This window comes from Euprymna scolopes, chromosome 29, assembly GCF_053919585.1.
Source record: "Euprymna scolopes isolate OS-2025 chromosome 29, ASM5391958v1, whole genome shotgun sequence".
Lineage (NCBI taxonomy): Eukaryota > Metazoa > Mollusca > Cephalopoda > Sepiida > Sepiolidae > Euprymna > Euprymna scolopes.
In genome coordinates this window covers 45,823,833-45,841,987 of record NC_136510.1, presented here as the reverse complement: position 1 = coordinate 45,841,987, position 18,155 = coordinate 45,823,833, and the positions used below count along the sequence as shown (strand labels likewise).

Sequence of the window (18,155 nt, the reverse complement as noted above, 5' to 3'; positions counted from 1 at the left end):
ACGTGTTTCTATCATCCATCGTCAGCATGGCTAAACTATACATAGAGAGAGAGAGAGAGAGAGAGAGACAGACAGACAGACAGACAGACAGACAGACAGACAGACAGAGAAAAACAGAGAGAGAGACAGAGATAATTATAGTTTCAAACGAATATTTTTTTAAAGTAAATTGCTGGTCGACGGTTGGCTTTGTATCATCATTGTAGATAGATAAAACGTTACCATTGGCGGAAAGATTCGAATCCGTTGTCGGATACGGTTGCCCCCACGACCACTTAGATAGCTATGAGATAAAAAAGGGGAAATATATCCACATTATTTTATTGTAACACAATCAGCCCCCCGTAGAATGTTCAATCAAGAAGAATGAATATTGCTTTAGCTAGACGCTTTTCGTATTTCCCATATAAATTGCTTTTCCTTAAAGTGAACTTTAAATAATTACTTATCTATATAAATAAAACAATATATGTATGGATGTGTGTACACATCTAGCAGGTAATCTCTTAAACTATTTGTCACATAACACTAAAATTCTCAGGAAATAATAATGACAAAGTTCTCTCTGATTCTCTCTCCTCTGATCTCGAGCGTGTAGTTCAGTGGGGGAAGACGTGGCTGGTTACCTTTAATGCACCTAAAACTAAGCTCCTATATTTACACCATCAACGCTCTGATCCCCATCTGGCATCAATTGTAATGGATGGCTCTCCTCTAGGAGAAGCTCAATGTTTTGACAAACTTCTGGGCTTGACCTTTACTCCTTATATGAAATGGAACACGTACATAAAGTCTGTTGCCAGGGTCGCTGGAAAGATGGTGGGATCCTTCTACCGCTCCAGAAGATATCTATCTGCTGATGCAATTCTCTATCTATATAAAAACCAAGTACGTCCAATGATGGGATACTGCTGCCATATCTGGCCAGTAGTTGCTAAAAATAGCCTATCCTGCCTTGACAGCGTACAAAATAGACTTCGTGGCTTAGTGGGGGATGCCCTTTTCTCTTCCCTGAAACCTCTCTGCCACAGAAGAGACGTTGCGAGCCTGTCTTTGTTTTACCGTTATTTCCATGGCAAGTGCTCGTCTGAGCTCCAATCTCTGGTCCCCCCACGCCAATCTTACACGAAAAACACCCATCTAGTTGAAGCCACTGTCAAACATTTTCCCCACTCTCTATCTGTGCCCAAATCAAAACGTAGATTTCATGAACACAGCTTCTTTCTTAGAACAGCATGCCAGTGGAACTCTGTTCCGTCTGCCTGCTTTTCACCTGACTACAACTTGAATGTCTTCAAATCCAATGTAAACAAATTCCTGATGAACCGCCCCCTTTAGCAGACACTTTATGAAATCTCAACACTAACGTACAACGTACTGTACATGTAATAACCCTTATCCCTGAGTGGCATCCGGGCCTTGATAGTGGTGATCTCCTTGTAAAAAAAAATATTCATGCACCAAGGATGGTTTATAGCGAATAATATCTTTGTTTACATGCATGTATATCGACATACAGACATCAGCAAATTTACATGCAAAATGTCTATTTCCACTAGCTGACATTTTGTTTTTATGCGCTGATGACACCAACTCCTTTTGTATATTGTATTAATGAATAAAGAATTAAAAATAATATATAATTTCTACTCGTGGTTTTGAATTTGTAAATACAAATAAAAACCTATATATCTTTTTTATTCATTTATCGATTAGACAAATATTACTTTCAAATCAAAAATTCTAACGCTTCCGAATGCGTTTTTCGTTATTTTTATAAAAATAAGCATTGCAGACATTAATTCAAATATACGAAGGCATACCTATATATCTTTTTTATTATTATTCTTTGAACGATTAGATTAACAATTATTAATAAATGTATTTATTAATAAATATTCGGTGTTTTTACAGTGTTACATTTCAGATAGGATTAAATTTATATGATATATTTCTTTTTAATTAAATTGTTAGGTGAAAGGGCAAAATATTTGAAAAAAACCCTCCTCATGTTAAGAATGGCTTTCTAAATAATACCATTATTATTTCAGCATAATTCGTACACTGAACAAGTACCAAAAATTCTAGCGTTCCGAATGCGTGCGGTTTTTTTTTTTTCAGATATTACATTACACTTACGAAAACATACCTAGAAATATATATATATATATATATATATATATATATATGTATATATATATACTAAAAAGAAAACTGCAATTTTTTCCGAATGCGCGTGTTTTTATTACTTTTAATTTTTCAGATAAAGTTTTCTTACATAGAACATTATGACAATATAAAATGCAGGTTTATTTCTCTGATAAAATTTTTTTTACAAATTTGCGCATGCGTGTTCGTGATTCTATTTTGTTGTTTGTTTTTTTTTTTTAGAAAGTTTTCCTGAAGCATTTACTGCATCCAAATAATTTTAAGGCAATTATAACTCCAAATAGACGTTAATTTTCATGCAAAATAGAATTTTTCGTAACTAATAAATAATAATCATTAGATTTTGAGTAAAATTCCTTTCCTCACTTTTTTGCGGTTTTCGTAACAAAGTTCAAAATTCATTGTAATGCATGAATGAATGAAATCCATCACGACCGAAGACGAACACGGTTCGTACTTTTAAGGAAATCTTGAACGACAAAGGTCAAATTCTCAGTTCTGTTGGCCATTATTTTTAAAACGACTCCTCGCTTACAGTAGAATAGTTAATTTCCGTGAATATAATTTTAATAAAAAAAAAGCAGAAAAAAGATGTATTCACCATTTTGAATTTGTGTTTTATTTAATTTACGAGTTTTTATTTGCTTCCCCACAAAAGCAAAATGTGACACAATGTCGTTTTTAATGTGGGGTTAAACCAGCACCCCGAAAAGAAGGCAAAAGGGGCACTCTGGTAGGGACAAAAAATAATAATTATCTCAGTATAGAGGGTTTTCCTTCCATCGACCGAGACAAATATTCTTAAGTGTAGCATCAGAACAGGTACTACACTTTGATCTTGGCCCGAAGCATAAAATATTCAAATATATCATATACAACCTGGCAACGCCGGGTACTTCAGCTAGTAATAAATACTTTTCATTATTCGCAATGACTTAAAATAAGTGTTTCTGTGAAGTTAGACTTTATTTAACTCATATGACTTTGCTAAGATTAGGTTCCTTCCTAAGACAAGCAAAAGCCAAACTTGGTATTATCTTAACGAAAGCATATCGCAAAATGAGTATAGTGAAAATAGGAAAGGACCCCGATAAAATGAAAAAGAATGCATCCGGTGGTGAGAAAGCAGGAGGGGGGCTATATACAAACAGAAGCGAGAGAAATTGCGAAGCAATTTTTATATTATTATTTTTAATTTACTGCGTTGGAGAAAGAAAGAAAGAAAGAAAGAAAGAAAAGGGTTTCCGGAAGTTTTGAACTGGAGTCATATATGTGTTTAAATTTAGAAATTGCGATAAAAAATAATATCAGCCATTCACGTGTAAAAGATTGTGTCAAAGTACGAATGCGCAAGAGAGGGACATTGAGACATCAAATAAGACAGAGAGAGAGAGGGGGGCTGCGCACGTTAGCACACGCGTGTCTGTGTTCAGATCTAAGTTTATAATTAAACTGCGTGTGTGTAAGAAAGGAGTTATCGTAGATATATAACGAACAAATAAATGTGCGTATTTGTTTTAATAAGTAAAATTATAAAAAGTTGAAAAATAAACTCATCTGAGAAAAACATTTATTTACCTCATCCCAACGCGTGTTAGACACAGGTGTGGTTTTTAAAAACACCAGCGCACTAGGTTTAGCGCACTCTATCCTACAAGAATGTCTGAGCAGCCCGGTTGACATTCCTGGGTTGAGCTGCTCCACGTGATTAGCAATAAAAATAACCCTTTTCTCAGAGAGAAGATAAAGCCTGGGAAGGTAGACTTCCTAGGATTGAACAGAAACACGCCAAAACCATTGTTGAACTGATTGTCGAGGACGTATCCCCGACTGGTATGAACACTTACTCAAGCTGTAGCACGTAAGATCTGAAAGAAGTATAGATCATAATAATGAACGTACAAATGCTAGCCGTTATTATGTTAAACTATGTATGCAAATACGCTGATAGATTGAAACAATACTCGTGGTGTAGTCATGTTTTGTTTTTTTTTTACATGGGGGTCACCGCTTATCAAGGCCCAGGAGCCACTCGGGGATAAGCGTTATTGTGTGTACACTAATCAGTGGAATAGTATCGTAGTAATAGTTAGTATTGGGGATTTGATAGGTGTCATTACTTAAAGGGGCGATTCATCAGGAATTTGTTTGTATTGGACTTGAAGACATCCAAGTTGAATTCGGGGGGGGGAACAGGCAAGCAGCAGAGAGTTCCACAGCCGTGCAATTCTGAGAAAGAAGCTTTGTTCATGGAATCTACGTTTTGATTTAGGCACAGATAAGGAGTGGGGAAAATTATTGACAGTGGTTTCAGCTAGTCGGGTATTTTTCATGAAAGATTGGCGGGAAGGGGCAGAGAATGGAGCTCAGACGAGCACTTTCCATGGCAATAACGATAAAGCAGAGACAGGCTCGCAACGTCTCTTCTGTGGGAGAGAGGTTGCAGGGAAGAGAAAAGGTCATCCCCCACCAAGCCACGAAGTCTATTTTGTACTCTGTCAAGGCAGGATAGACTGTTTTTAGCAGCTCCTGCCCAGATATCGCGCTGAGAAATTGAAATGGAGGTATATCTATCTAAAAATGTTCATTCAAAATGTATTTAAATTTACGAGTTATTTCAGTAAACAATATACTTTATTTATCCGCGGGGCCGTGGATAAATAAAGAACGCCACAGTAAAAAATGAAATTCGTACAGGATTGAAATCAGAATTCGAATCGGGAATCGGCTTCGTCTTAACGTACTGACCCGTTGGTCAAGCGGTCTAAAACGATGCCTGTATCAAGTGGTCCTTCTTTTGAGACACAAGCCCCTATTCTTTATTAGTTTTATTTTTCACTTTGTGATGATCTTTGTTTATCTCTAGCTTTGCGGATAAATAAATTCTCTTTTTAGTGAAATTAGTCGTGAAAATATTAGCGTAAAAAGTATAATACATTATATAGAGTTGAAATTAATTTCTATGTTAAAGAAATGATATATCTCAAGTGTTGGAACAATTACAGGGAATCAGAAATCGAAAAAATCGGAACTGTTCGGGGTATCGCAATCGGTATCGAAATCGGAAAACTTTGTGCCTGTTTTCTAGTGCCAAAAACGATTCTTTGAATTGTCTTTTTTTATTTTTTAATTTCGTTTTGTTTAAAACAAAATTTTCTATCACTGATATTAATGATAAAATAATAAACGTTATTGATTTTAAACTACCAGTAAAACTAAAATGTATACATAATTCCCTTACAAATGTACTTTTTACATTTGAGAAAATATCTGTACATTTAACATATTTTTATATGATCATTTCTTGCTTGTCACCGTCGTCCCGTCTGCGGAACAGAAACCAGAAGTCTAAAACAGCAGACAATCTTTACTATAACCAAGTAACTTAATAGTCTGCACGGGTAATCAATTAAATTATTTGGGTATGGCTCTAAAAAATTATTCCAAGCCAATCTTAAACTCATTACGCTGCGAGTTCGATCTTAAAAAACTGTCACGTATTAATCGTCCAAATATTTGACCATTTATTCATTGCTCTGTAATTTGTTTTTAATTTAAAAGGTAAATTGTGTACGCAATAGCCGAATGCTTCCTGGTGATAATAATTTATTTCATTGCAGTAGAAAGAAAAAAAAACAGAAAAGGGTTTCCAGATGTTTTGAACTGGAGTCATATATGTGTTTAAATTTAGAAATTGCGATAAAAAATAATATCAGCCATTCACGTGTAAGAGATTGTGTCAAAATACGAATGCGCAAGAGAGGGACATTGAGACATTAAATAAGAGAGAGAGAGAGAGAGAGAGAGAGTGTGTGTGTGTGTGTGTGTGTGTGTGTGTGTGTGTGTGTGTGTGTGTTTGCCTCTAGTATATCATCTGAACAGAGGTAGTTCGAATCATGTTGCATAGATGACACGTAGCAGTTTGGCGTCACAATTATGTTAATCCCGTTCTTCTCGTTGCTGTTGTTTCCTGTTGTTTCCTTCTTAAAAGTTATACATAAAGACAACACGTGATCATGTGCGGTTTATTAATGCTTGCGTGTTTGTTTTTGTTTTTGTTTTTCTTCTTCCTTTTCAGTATACGTATCACCCTTGGAAACAAAAAAAATTACACGTTACTAAACTATTTTATATATGAAGTTTTAAGTTCAAAGGAGGTAATATAATTTGATTTTTCGTTTCTCATCGGAGTTGCTTTCCTTGGAATAGACAGCAAGGCAATCTTTTTGTTACATTTGTTTTTCGTTAAATTCCTTCACTAATGAACAAACAGACTTTCGAACTTTGCACATCTATTCATCCACGAATAGTTCACCTTTCAAAGAGACTTCTCCTTTCTTGGCTTCTCTGCCTGTCTTAAAAGCTAGAGTCCTGTTGTATAGCTGACACGTAGCAATGCCAGGCGTTGCACTTATATTGGTCTCTTTATTCTTACTGGAGTCGGCTATTTTTTGAATAACAGCACTTGTAGAAGTTAAAACTAAAGACAGCGCATTATTTGCACTTCAACAATGCTTACGGGGTTATTTTTTAATCTTTTATAGTATATGACCCACACATGATAACTCTCAGAAAAAAGCGAAAGATTCACAAATAGAAATATTTCACATCTCTTCATACCCGAATAGTCTACCTTCTCTCAAACTTCTCTCTTCTTGATGTGTTTGTTTATTTGCCGGGTTTGTGTTTGTTTGTTTGTTTGTTTGTTTGTTTTTTTCGCGCCTGGGTGATCTGTTTAACAATTTTCTTATCTTCAGGTGCCAAAAATCAACTTTTTAATTAAAAGTCATTACGTCGTTTGATGTCAGTTCTGTTTTCAATGTTTGTAATTTCCAGACAATAAAACCTTTCTGATGCTTATGCGTTCAACATACTAACGTGATGGACAGAGGGATGTTTTCACTTTGTCATTACTAACCAAACTTTTGATCTTAAATAACGCTGTCGACACCCGGGGTTCTAATCCATCTATTGCGCCTAATAGCATTACACTGACCCGTGTACCTAGTTTTACTTTTCAAATTCTAATAGAATCTTTAGTTTTCTACTTCTTCATTTATTTGGAAAGTTATTAGTCGCGTGCAAGCGGCTCCATAAGTCACTCCGTCGTTCCGTCGGTCGGTCTGTCGTCTGTCCGTAACACATTTGTGTTTGGCCTTTTTGGTTAAGATCAAAGGTCTGTTGTTAATAGATGCTGTTCTTAGCTTTTTAAGCTTTCTTGGATTTTGAGCCGGGATCAAAGTGTAGCATCTGTTCCGGCAGATACTGCAAGTTATGACTAGCTATGACTAGCAAAGACCAGATGTGGGGGCAACCCCACATGCCTGACCTTTAATCAGCTCCCATTTCCCACCTCTCGGGAGTTGATGCCCCCTTTCCCTTCCCCCTCCCTTCACTCCTCACATTAAAAATTGGCCTTGTGCCTAATTTGCTCGGTGGGGGAGCAAATAAATACCATCTGTTCCGGCAGATGCTGCACTTAAGATAGTTTGTACCGGTCAATGGAGGGGAAACCCTCTATACTGGGACAATTATTATTTTTGGTAACCAGAGTGCCCCCTTTTTGCCTACTTTTGGGGGAGCTGGTTTTTGCCTCACATTAAAAACGGCCTTGTGCCTAATTTGCTCAGTGGGGGAGCAAATAAACACCATCTGTTCCGGCAGATGCGGCACTTAAGATAATTTGTACCAGTCAATGGAGGGGAAACCCTCTATACTGGGACAATTATTATTTTTGGTAACCAGAGTGCCCCCTTTTTGCCTACTTTTAGGGGAGCTGGTTTTTACCTCACATTAAAAACGGCCTTGTGCCTAATTTGCTCAGTGGGGGAGCAAATAAATACCATCTGTTCCGGCAGATGCTGCACTTAAGATAATTTGTACCAGTCAATGGAGGGGAAACCCTCTATACTGGGACAATTATTATTTTTGGTAACCAGAGTGCCCCCTTTTTGCCTACTTTTAGGGGAGCTGGTTTTTACCTCACATTAAAAACGGCCTTGTGCCTAATTTGCTCAGTGGGGGAGCAAATAAATACCATCTGTTCCGGCAGATGCTGCACTTAAGATAATTTGTACCAGTCAATGGAGGGGAAACCCTCTATACTGGGACAATTATTATTTTTGGTAACCAGAGTGCCCCCTTTTTGCCTACTTTTAGGGGAGCTGGTTTTTACCTCACATTAAAAACGGCCTTGTGCCTAATTTGCTCAGTGGGGGAGCAAATAAATACCATCTGTTCCGGCAGATGCTGCACTTAAGATAATTTGTACCAGTCAATGGAGGGGAAACCCTCTATACTGGGACAATTATTATTTTTGGTAACCAGAGTGCCCCCTTTTTGACTACTTTTAAGGGAGCTGGTTTTTACCTCACATTAAAAACGGCCTTGTGCCTAATTTGCTCAGTGGGGGAGCAAATAAATACCATCTGTTCCGGCAGATGCTGCACTTAAGATAATTTGTACCAGTCAATGGAGGGGAAACCCTCTATACTGGGACCATTATTATTTTTGGTAACCAGAGTGCCCCCTGTTTGCCTACTTTTAGGGGAGCTGGTTTTTACCTCACATTAAAAACGGCCTTGTGCCTAATTTGCTCAGTGGGGGAGCAAATAAATACCATCTGTTCCGGCAGATGCTGCACTTAAGATAATTTGTACCAGTCAATGGAGGGGAAACCCTCTATACTGGGACAATTATTATTTTTGGTAACCAGAGTGCCCCCTTTTTGCCTACTTTTAGGGGAGCTGGTTTTTACCTCACATTAAAAACGGCCTTGTGCCTAATTTGCTCAGTGGGGGAGCAAATAAATACCATCTGTTCCGGCAGATGCTGCACTTAAGATAATTTGTACCAGTCAATGGAGGGGAAACCCTCTATACTGGGACAATTATTATTTTTGGTAACCAGAGTGCCCCCTTTTTGCCTACTTTTAGGGGAGCTGGTTTTTACCTCACATTAAAAACGGCCTTGTGCCTAATTTGCTCAGTGGGGGAGCAAATAAATACCATCTGTTCCGGCAGATACTGCAAGCTATGACTAGCTAGAACTAGCTATGACTAGCAAAGACCAGATGTGGGGGCAACCCCACATGCCTGACCTTTAACCAGCTCCCATTTCCCACCTCTCGGGAGCTGGTCCCCTTTTTCCCTTCCCCCTCCCTTCACTCCTCACATTAAAAATTAGCCTTGTGCCTAATTTGCTCGGTGGGGGGGCAAATAAATACCATCTGTTCCGGCAGATACTGCAAGCTATGACTAGCTATGACTAGCTATGACTAGCAAAGACCAGATGTGGGGGCAACCCCACATGCCTGACCTTTAACCAGCTCCCATTTCCCACCTCTCGGGAGCTGGTCCCCATTTTCCCTTCCCCCTCCCTTCACTCCTCACATTAAAAATCGGCCTTGTGCCTAATTTGCTCGGTGGGGGAGCAAATAAATACCATCTGTTCCGGCAGATGCTGCAAGCTATGACTAGCAAAGACCAGATGTGGGGGCAACCCCACATGCCTGACCATTAACCAGCTCCCATTTCCCACCTCTCGGGAGCTAGTCCCCTTTTTCCCTTCCCCCTCCCTTCACTCCTCACATTAAAAATCGGCCTTGTGCCTAATTTGCTCGGTGGGGGAGCAAATAAATACCATCAAAGTGTAGTATCTGTTCCGGCAGATACTGCAAGCTATGACTAGCTATGACTAGCTATGACTAGCAAAGACCAGATGTGGGGGCAACCCCACATGCCTGACCTTTAACCAGTTCCCATTTCCCACCTCTCGGGAGCTGGTCCCCATTTTCCCTTCCCCCTCCCTTCACTCCTCACTTTAAAAATCGGCCTTGTGCCTAATTTGCTCGGTGGGGGAGCAAATAAATACCATCTGTTCCGGCAGATGCTGCAAGCTATGACTTGCAAAGACCAGATGTGGGGGCAACCCCACATGTCTGACCTTTAACCAGCTCCCATTTCCCACCTCTCGGGAGCTGGTCCCTTTTTTCCCTTCCCCCTCCCTTCACTCCTCGCATTAAAAATTGGCCTTGTGCCTAATTTGCTCGGTGGGGGAGCAAATAAATACCATCTGTTCCGGCAGATACTGCAAGCTATGACTAGCTATGACTAGCAAAGACCAGATGTGGGGGCAACCCCACATGCCTGACCTTTAACCAGCTCCCATTTCCCACCTCTCGGGAGCTGGTCCCCTTTTTCCCTTCCCCCTCCCTTCACTCCTCACATTAAAAATTGGCCTCGTGCCTAATTTGCTCGGTGGGGGAGCAAATAAATACCATCTGTTCCGGCAGATACTGCAAGCTATGACTAGCTATGACTAGCAAAGACCAGATGTGGGGGCAACCCCACATGCCTGACCTTTAACCAGCTCCCATTTCCCACCTCTCGGGAGCTGGTCCCCTTTTCCCCTTCCCCCTCCCTTCACTCCTCACATTAAAAATCGGCCTTGTGCCTAATTTGCTCGGTGGGGGAGCAAATAAATACCATCTGTTCCGGCAGATACTGCAAGCAAAGACCCCATGTGGGGGCGACCCCACAGATAAGACCTTGGTCAATGTAGGGGCAACCCTTCATACCAATTGTCACTATCCAGCTCCCCTACTCCCAGGGGAGTTGGTCCCCATTTCCCTTTCACTCCTCACATTAAAAATCGGCCTTGTGCCTAATTTGCTCGGTGGGGGAGCAAATAAATACCGTAGTATCTGTTCCGGCAGATACTGCAAGCAAAGACCATATGTAGGGGAAACCTCACATATAAGACCTTGGTCAATGTAGGGGCAATCATTCATACCAATTGTCACTATCCAGTTCCCCCTACTCCCCGGGGAGTTGGTCCCCATTTCCCCTTCACTACTCACTTTAAAAATCGGCCTTGTGCCTAATTTTCTCCGTGGGGGAACAAATAAATACCCTTTTCTAGGCCTTTTGGCCAAGATCAAAGTGTAGTATCTGTTCTTACTGCATGCTGTACTTATGTTTGTAACTTTGTGATATAAAATGGGGGATCACTTTTCTCTATTAATTTAATGTAAAATGATCACGCACTTTACAACCAGTCAGTCTCAAAGCCATTCAAGTCATTCTCCAGATCATTCAATTTGTTTTTGAAGGATTCCAGGTATTTTTTAAGAATTCTTAAGGTCATTCAATTCATCCTTAAGTTCATTAAAGTCATTCTAAGTCATTTACTTTTTATTTATTTAAGTCATTTCAGCCCATTTTTCGGTCATTTTAGTTTATCTTTAAGAATTTCATGTCAATCCTACATTCACACATTCATTCATTACACGAGAGCACACGACGAATGGCTATCGGCCTTGTGTTTTAATAAATCTTACACACTCATCTAATATCGTTTCCAAAATATGATCATTGATTGATTTACTATACGTTTTTAATTTTTAAAATGTTTAACGAAAAATTAAAAAAAAAAAAAAGTCGGTAAATATTACCATTGCCGACATAAATCATTTGAAAAGAAAATACTGTTGAAAATTAGTAAAAAAATCCACTTATTTTCATTTAATAGAATTTATAAGCTTTTAAAGATTTCATAGATACAGATTATGAGTAAAGCAGCCTTTTTGTTCACCTTAATAACTGGCTAAACAAAGATGGCTGCTCGATATTTACGCAAATTTTAAAAGGTTCAAGCTTCTATTAAATATTTTTGATACCTATTAAGAATACGGAAATAATGGCGTTGTCTATGATATAAATTTTACCTGTCTGTTTAAATGTATGTATGTATATATGTCTCGCAAAAACTTTCGACAGAGGCGACGAATTTTCACGAGATTAGTATCATTTTAAAGCTCGACCCTTCGGACAACAAATATAGAAAAATTGTCTAAAGACATTCATTCCTTCATCCTCATCTGGGCACTTTTCTACGGGGAGGGATCGCTTTTTTTCGTTGATAGTTTCGAAAGTAATCGCCTCTTTTCGATTCTCTAGCCTTAATTTAAACCTACGTCACTTCCAGTTTGACGATGGACGCAACAGCTAACGCGTCACGTTTTATTTTATTTTTTTACTTTCTTTTCCTCCTTCGTGATACGGGTTCGAGCCTGCCTGCCTACTACCACACCCAGGCTAGTTAATTAGAAACGCATTCTAAACATAGGGGAGAGTATGGCGTTTAGTAATTATTCTGTACTTTCATCTAACAATTTAACAAACAAAAGATACCATAATAATTGACTTTAACTTGGAGATCTATCTAAAATAAAGCACAATTCATATTTTGCATAAGTACCTATTTTTACGCAAATAAAAAATGGTTTTTACTAACTTCTCAGCTGTATTTCCTTGGAAATAATTTATGTGGCAAGTTACAAGGTGCCTTCAATAAGTTTCCAGACTATTTCCGTATGGGCACTTTATAGTACACACATGAAACTCTAATCACTTTCGAAGTAATCTCCTCTGGCTGCAATTCACTTGTTGTATCATTCCAACAACTCCTGAAAGGCTCCATGAGGTCCTCTTGTGTGAGCGTGTCAGTGATCCTCATCGCAGCCTCTTTCATCTCTTCAATTGTCTCATAATGGCAGCCGCTAAAGTTTTCCTTGAGCATAGGGATTAAACAAAGTCACATGGAGCAAGATATGGACTATGAGGAGAGTGAGGTGCCCATCTTGATTATGAGAACGTTTTTCTTTATGATGAACTTGGGAAAAACTTCGCATAAATTTTCCGCATCTTCGCTGCCTCGCGAATAATTGTGTGTACAGTTCCCACACTGACATTAAACTTTACTTTGTCTTTATAGATACACGACGGTCCTTATGCATGAAATTCTTTATTTGGCCAATCAACTCTGGTGTTCTGACTTCCTTATTCCTCCCACACCTCTCACCATTCCTTACAGACTCCCTGATGTCCTTGAATCTCTTATGCCACTCAAAAACTGGTGCTCGGTTCATGCAAGATGGTTCGGAAGCAGTCTGAAGCATTCCACGCGTTTTCATAGCATTTTTTTTTAAGTTTAAAACAGAATTTTATTGCATATCGTTCTTCTAAAATGTCCTCAAGTCTAGATTGCATTTTTGAAATTCACCAGCCGTGACAATCAGGCTTTAGTAAGATGTATTCCAATTCCTGTTATAGCTGTTCATTTACACGTGAAATCATAAAAATTTATCAGTCAACTGACCATCTGAGGAAGTCATTTGAGATGCATAGCGTCAGTCATCTGAGGAAGATGTATAGCAATAGCATACTGAATTTTCAAGAGTCTACGACAATTTTAAATGCTTGTAGAAAAAAGTCTGGAAACTTGTATAAAAAAGTCTGGAAATTTGTATAAAATGTCTGTAAACTTGTATAAAAAGTCTGTAAACTTGTATAAAAAAAAGTCTGGAAACTTGTATAAAAAAGTCTGGAAACTTGTATAAAAAAAGTCTGGAAACTTGCACAAAAAAGTCTGGAAACTTGTATAAAAAAAGTCTGGAAACTTGCACAAAAAAGTCTGGAAACTTGTATAAAAAAGTCTGGAAATTTGTATAAAATGTCTGTAAACTTGTATAAAAATGTCTGGAAACGTGTATAGAAAAAAGTCTGGAATCTTATTGAAAGTACCTCATAGTATGATTGCCAGAATATCAAATTAAAATTCAAAATAAAAAAAAACAGAATTATGAATCAACTTTTTTGATCCGATGTCAATTTCCTTGCAAGTGTTGCTTTTCAATCCGTTTATGAATTTTTTCTTTGATCCTTCAATATTAATTGACTCATCACCCCCTGCTGATATTCATCGTCAATCGCTTCGACGTTGGCCAATCTAAAATCCCATTCGCGAGCAAAGTAATTGCCCACAGACACGCTACACATGTGAGCGGAGATTAAAACGTTATTTAAATCGAGCCGCTTATTGGTGACTCACCACGGTTACCAATTTGTTTAGTGCGTGGGGGTTATTTTGACATATGATTGATTACTTTAACATTATTATTTTATGATCTGAAATTCAACTTTTTTTTCTAATTTGAAGTTCAATTGAACGGTCTTTTCAATAATTCGGTCTCAGGTGAAATTATTGATTTTATCATTGACGTCACACATCAGGTGTTAAAGGTTGTTTTTTTTTTTGTTTTTTTTGTTTTTTTCTAAACTCCGTACAGATTTCCGAATTCGACATAAAGATACCCGAGGTTTATTGAATGCGACTTAAGAAATTCAGAGGTTAGATCGGCAGAAACGTTGTGAAAACAATATTCAACACGATAACAGCAATTTCAATAATCTATGTTTTGAACATTTTTGGATGAGGATTGATAATTTGCATTTTAATTTTTTTTTTTTTTTCGGATTACTTTTCTTATCTTACAATGTTTAGGCAGATGTAACCTACGGCGTTCTTCAGGTACATCTTGACCAACTCACGAATCCTAATATCGAACTCGGAAATCTCAACGGAATTTCGAACGGAAATATTTATTTAATCCAAGTAAGGAGATTGCCCTCGTTCCATCAGCCATGAATCCATTGCGCAACAGCTAAAGAGTTAAGTACTAATTACTTCTAAGAGATAGCATTTTGGAGGTTAGAGCTTCAATCTTATTTACAGTCGATTCTTAGAATATAAGTAAAAATGACTTAAGGTATCTGCCCGGTGATGGCTGACGGGACGAGAACAATCTATTCCCGTGAATTGAATGAAGGATTCAGTTCGAAATTTCGTACAGATTTCTGAGTTTGAAGTAAAAATTCCCGAGTTCGACAAGATGCGCTAGAATAAGGGCTAAGGTTATATCGGACGAAATGTTGTAGAAATACCCCCCAAAAAATATTTTAAGTATTCCAAGTGTCTGTATTCTATTTTTTATGTAACTGTGAAATTATTCTATATGTGACATCTGATATTAATAACCGCATAGGACTGCTTCACGTACGCGCGTGTGTGCGTGTGTGCGTTTCTCAAATCAAAATCATATGATAAGATTCATAACTGACAGAAAACTCACATCACATTTCATAATCATGTATTCAATCATTATTTTCTTGCGTTATTATTAATCGATTGTTACATTGAAATCAACTAACAAACAGCACAAACTAGGATGAAATTTAAAAAAACTATTTTGAGTTTTTATAATAATCATTCTTTTCTCTGCATCCGTCACGTGATCAGCATTTCTCTCCCCATCCCCTCCCCGCTATTGGCCTGCTTACTGATTTGGCACCGTCCGTCTTTAGCTCTTTTTTATCGCTATCTCTGGTTAGTTTTCTTTTTTCTTCCTTTTTTTTTCAACATTCTTAATTTTTAGCCGGGAATTGGGCGTCCAGACATTCATCCGCTATTTCATACATTCCAATCGAGAGATCGCTTTAAGATTCTAACTGTCCTTTTAAATACAATTATTTGTATCTCTCTCGCACTTGCTCGGCCGGATATATTTTCTATGTAGTTTTAGAAATTCTTCTTCGTGTATTATGTTGCTTTATAATTAATGGAATGATGACGATCTTTCTAAGATTCCAGTTTCTTTTCATGTCATACATAAGACCTTAGTATTTCGTTATCCTTTCCATCTCAGCTTTGTTTAACTTATCATCATTGTGGACACTGACTTTTACTAAGGTTACTTCTTTCTCTTTCTTGTCCCATATCACTATGTCATGTTTAATAGCTCCTGTTAGAGCTTCGTCATACATTTTTATAAATAATGGGGGGAAGGAATGTTAGAGAGAGACAAGGGGAGTCAGTGTAGACACGTTGACCGGAAGTCAAGATCAGCTGATTGGATTGCATGTGAGTCATGTTATCAGGTTATCTGAATCGAAGAGATTTGTTTGGGATCTGGAAGTGAGCGGACGGCTTCGCCATTGTCTCGTCCTCTTCGCTAGGGGGGGAGGCGAACGCTGACGTGGTAGAAATAAGACCTAGAAAAAAAACAATACAGGCCAAATTCACTTTCCAATTTTCTGCGAACAAACTGGAAGGTGAATAAAAAAACTATAGAACCAATTTCTTGTCTTGGAGTGAAATAAATCTTCGTCCCCAAAAACAGGTATCAAGTCTCCCTCCCAGACGAGAATCTTCAGATGGACCAACGAAATGGCAGAAGGTATGTTGAAGATACATGACATATCACATACATATAAACATATGTAATAGAACGACCACTAGACGATCACACACACACACACACACACAACGACATTAACTCAATCCTTTATGATAAGACAACGTAACAATCCTTTATAAGTAGACAATGCAACAAACGCTCATTTTACGATACGACAACGTAACAGCTCCGTTTTCTAGGTACATAGTTGTAGGAATCATATAGTTATCATGGATGGTGTATGACATTTGTCCAACTGTTCTGGCAGGTATATGTTCCTAAGATGTGCTGCTAGATTCGATTTTGCACTGCTATGAGAAAGTACTTTCCATTGATTCTGGTTTTTGTTCCATAATTAAGTTGATTTAAACTTAGTTGTGGCCAAACCTAAACGTTATCACGCCAGCCTCCCTTGCGTTCGTTTTCTATCATCCATTCTAGGCATATTTTGGATAATCCAGCTTTAGACCAAATAGATTTACTTCCTTGCTCTTGATTACAGAGTTGACTCGTGTTAGAGTTGCGATCTGATGAAGTCCTGTGATTGGAATGTGAGCGATGGGTCTGCTATCAGTCGTGAATTTCATTATATTTATCACTAGCATTTCAGCCCGGCGTTGCCCGGGTGTTTAGAGGTGTATGTTGAGCAAAGAAAAAAAAAGCGGTCATTTTTTTTAATTTAACCCCTATTATGACTCCGTAACATTTATAGTTTGGGGCTCAAATCACATTATTAAGTTTGATCCATGTCCAGGGAACCTATATTTAAAATTTCATGTGTTTAGACCCAAAATTGGCGGATGAGTTTGGTAGAGTTTTCAAAGGTCAAATCGTTGAACTTTGACCCTTTAACAGCCAAATTTTTGGCTGAAAACACAAAGATTTTTCCAAATCTCAGTACCCTGTATATCAAATTTCGAGTCTGTAGACTTAAAATTGACAGAGTTATTGCGTAGGGTAATGTACACAGACACACACGCAGACACGTTCACTTTTATAGATATATAGATAGATTTTGAAATGTTTCAATTTTTAGCAGCAATGACGCTCTCCAATTGATGCACCCCAGATCATAAAGTACAACTGGGATTATGTATATATATTATTCCTTAATTGGAATTCATTTTTGAGATGAGTATTATATATATTAATCTATTTTTATTTCAGACTATTATTCTCATCTTTATTAGTAGTAGTTTTTTCAACTTTTATTGGTTTGTTTTATTCACAACGTTTCGGCCAACTATTACTCTGGCCTTCGTCAGGGGGTAACCGCGATGGATAGGAACTTCGAATGTCCTAACTGCATTCTCAGCCATCACTGCCATCCGTAGTTGTTGTCGTCTCACCACATTTTGGCTAAGTAAACCTCTGGCATGCTTTGGGTGGGATTGAACCCGCTATCTTCAGACAATGTTCATCTTGAACTGTAGAGATTCAATGTCTCTATCAACTGCGCCAGTTCGCGATGAACATTGTCTGAAGATAGTGGTTTCAATCCCACTCAAAGCGTGCCAGAGGTTTACTTGACCAAAATGTGGTGAGACGACAACAACTACGGATGGCTGAGAATGCAGTTTTAAGGCTTTTAATTGAAAGTTGTGTTTTTTAAATTGCGATTTGAGCTTTTTTGATTTTATGGTAATCGCTTTTCATTTTAAATTGAGTATTCTAAATTGAAACTAATCCTGCTTTTAATTAAAAACTGACTTTTCTTAAATTTGAAGTTGAACGCGTTTAATTTAAAGTTGATCTTTTTAAATTCCATTTTGGACGTTTTTTATTTGATATTATTATTATTATTATTATTATTATTATTATTATTATTATTATTATTATTATTATTGACATATATAAATTGAAGTTGATCTTTATTTTAATTTTGGGTTGTTATGAATTATGATTATAA

At 37.7% G+C, this 18,155-nt stretch overlaps 1 protein-coding gene and 1 pseudogene across 1 annotated transcript in view; one reads left to right on the top strand and one right to left on the bottom strand.

Annotated features, from left to right (window-relative positions):
* Positions 1-18,155, bottom strand: part of LOC145252635 (LHFPL tetraspan subfamily member 7 protein-like) — a 286,579-nt gene that overhangs the window by 97,889 nt on the left and 170,535 nt on the right. The gene's annotated exons all lie outside the window — the stretch shown is intronic.
* Positions 11,080-11,221, top strand: LOC145252973 (U2 spliceosomal RNA; annotated as a pseudogene).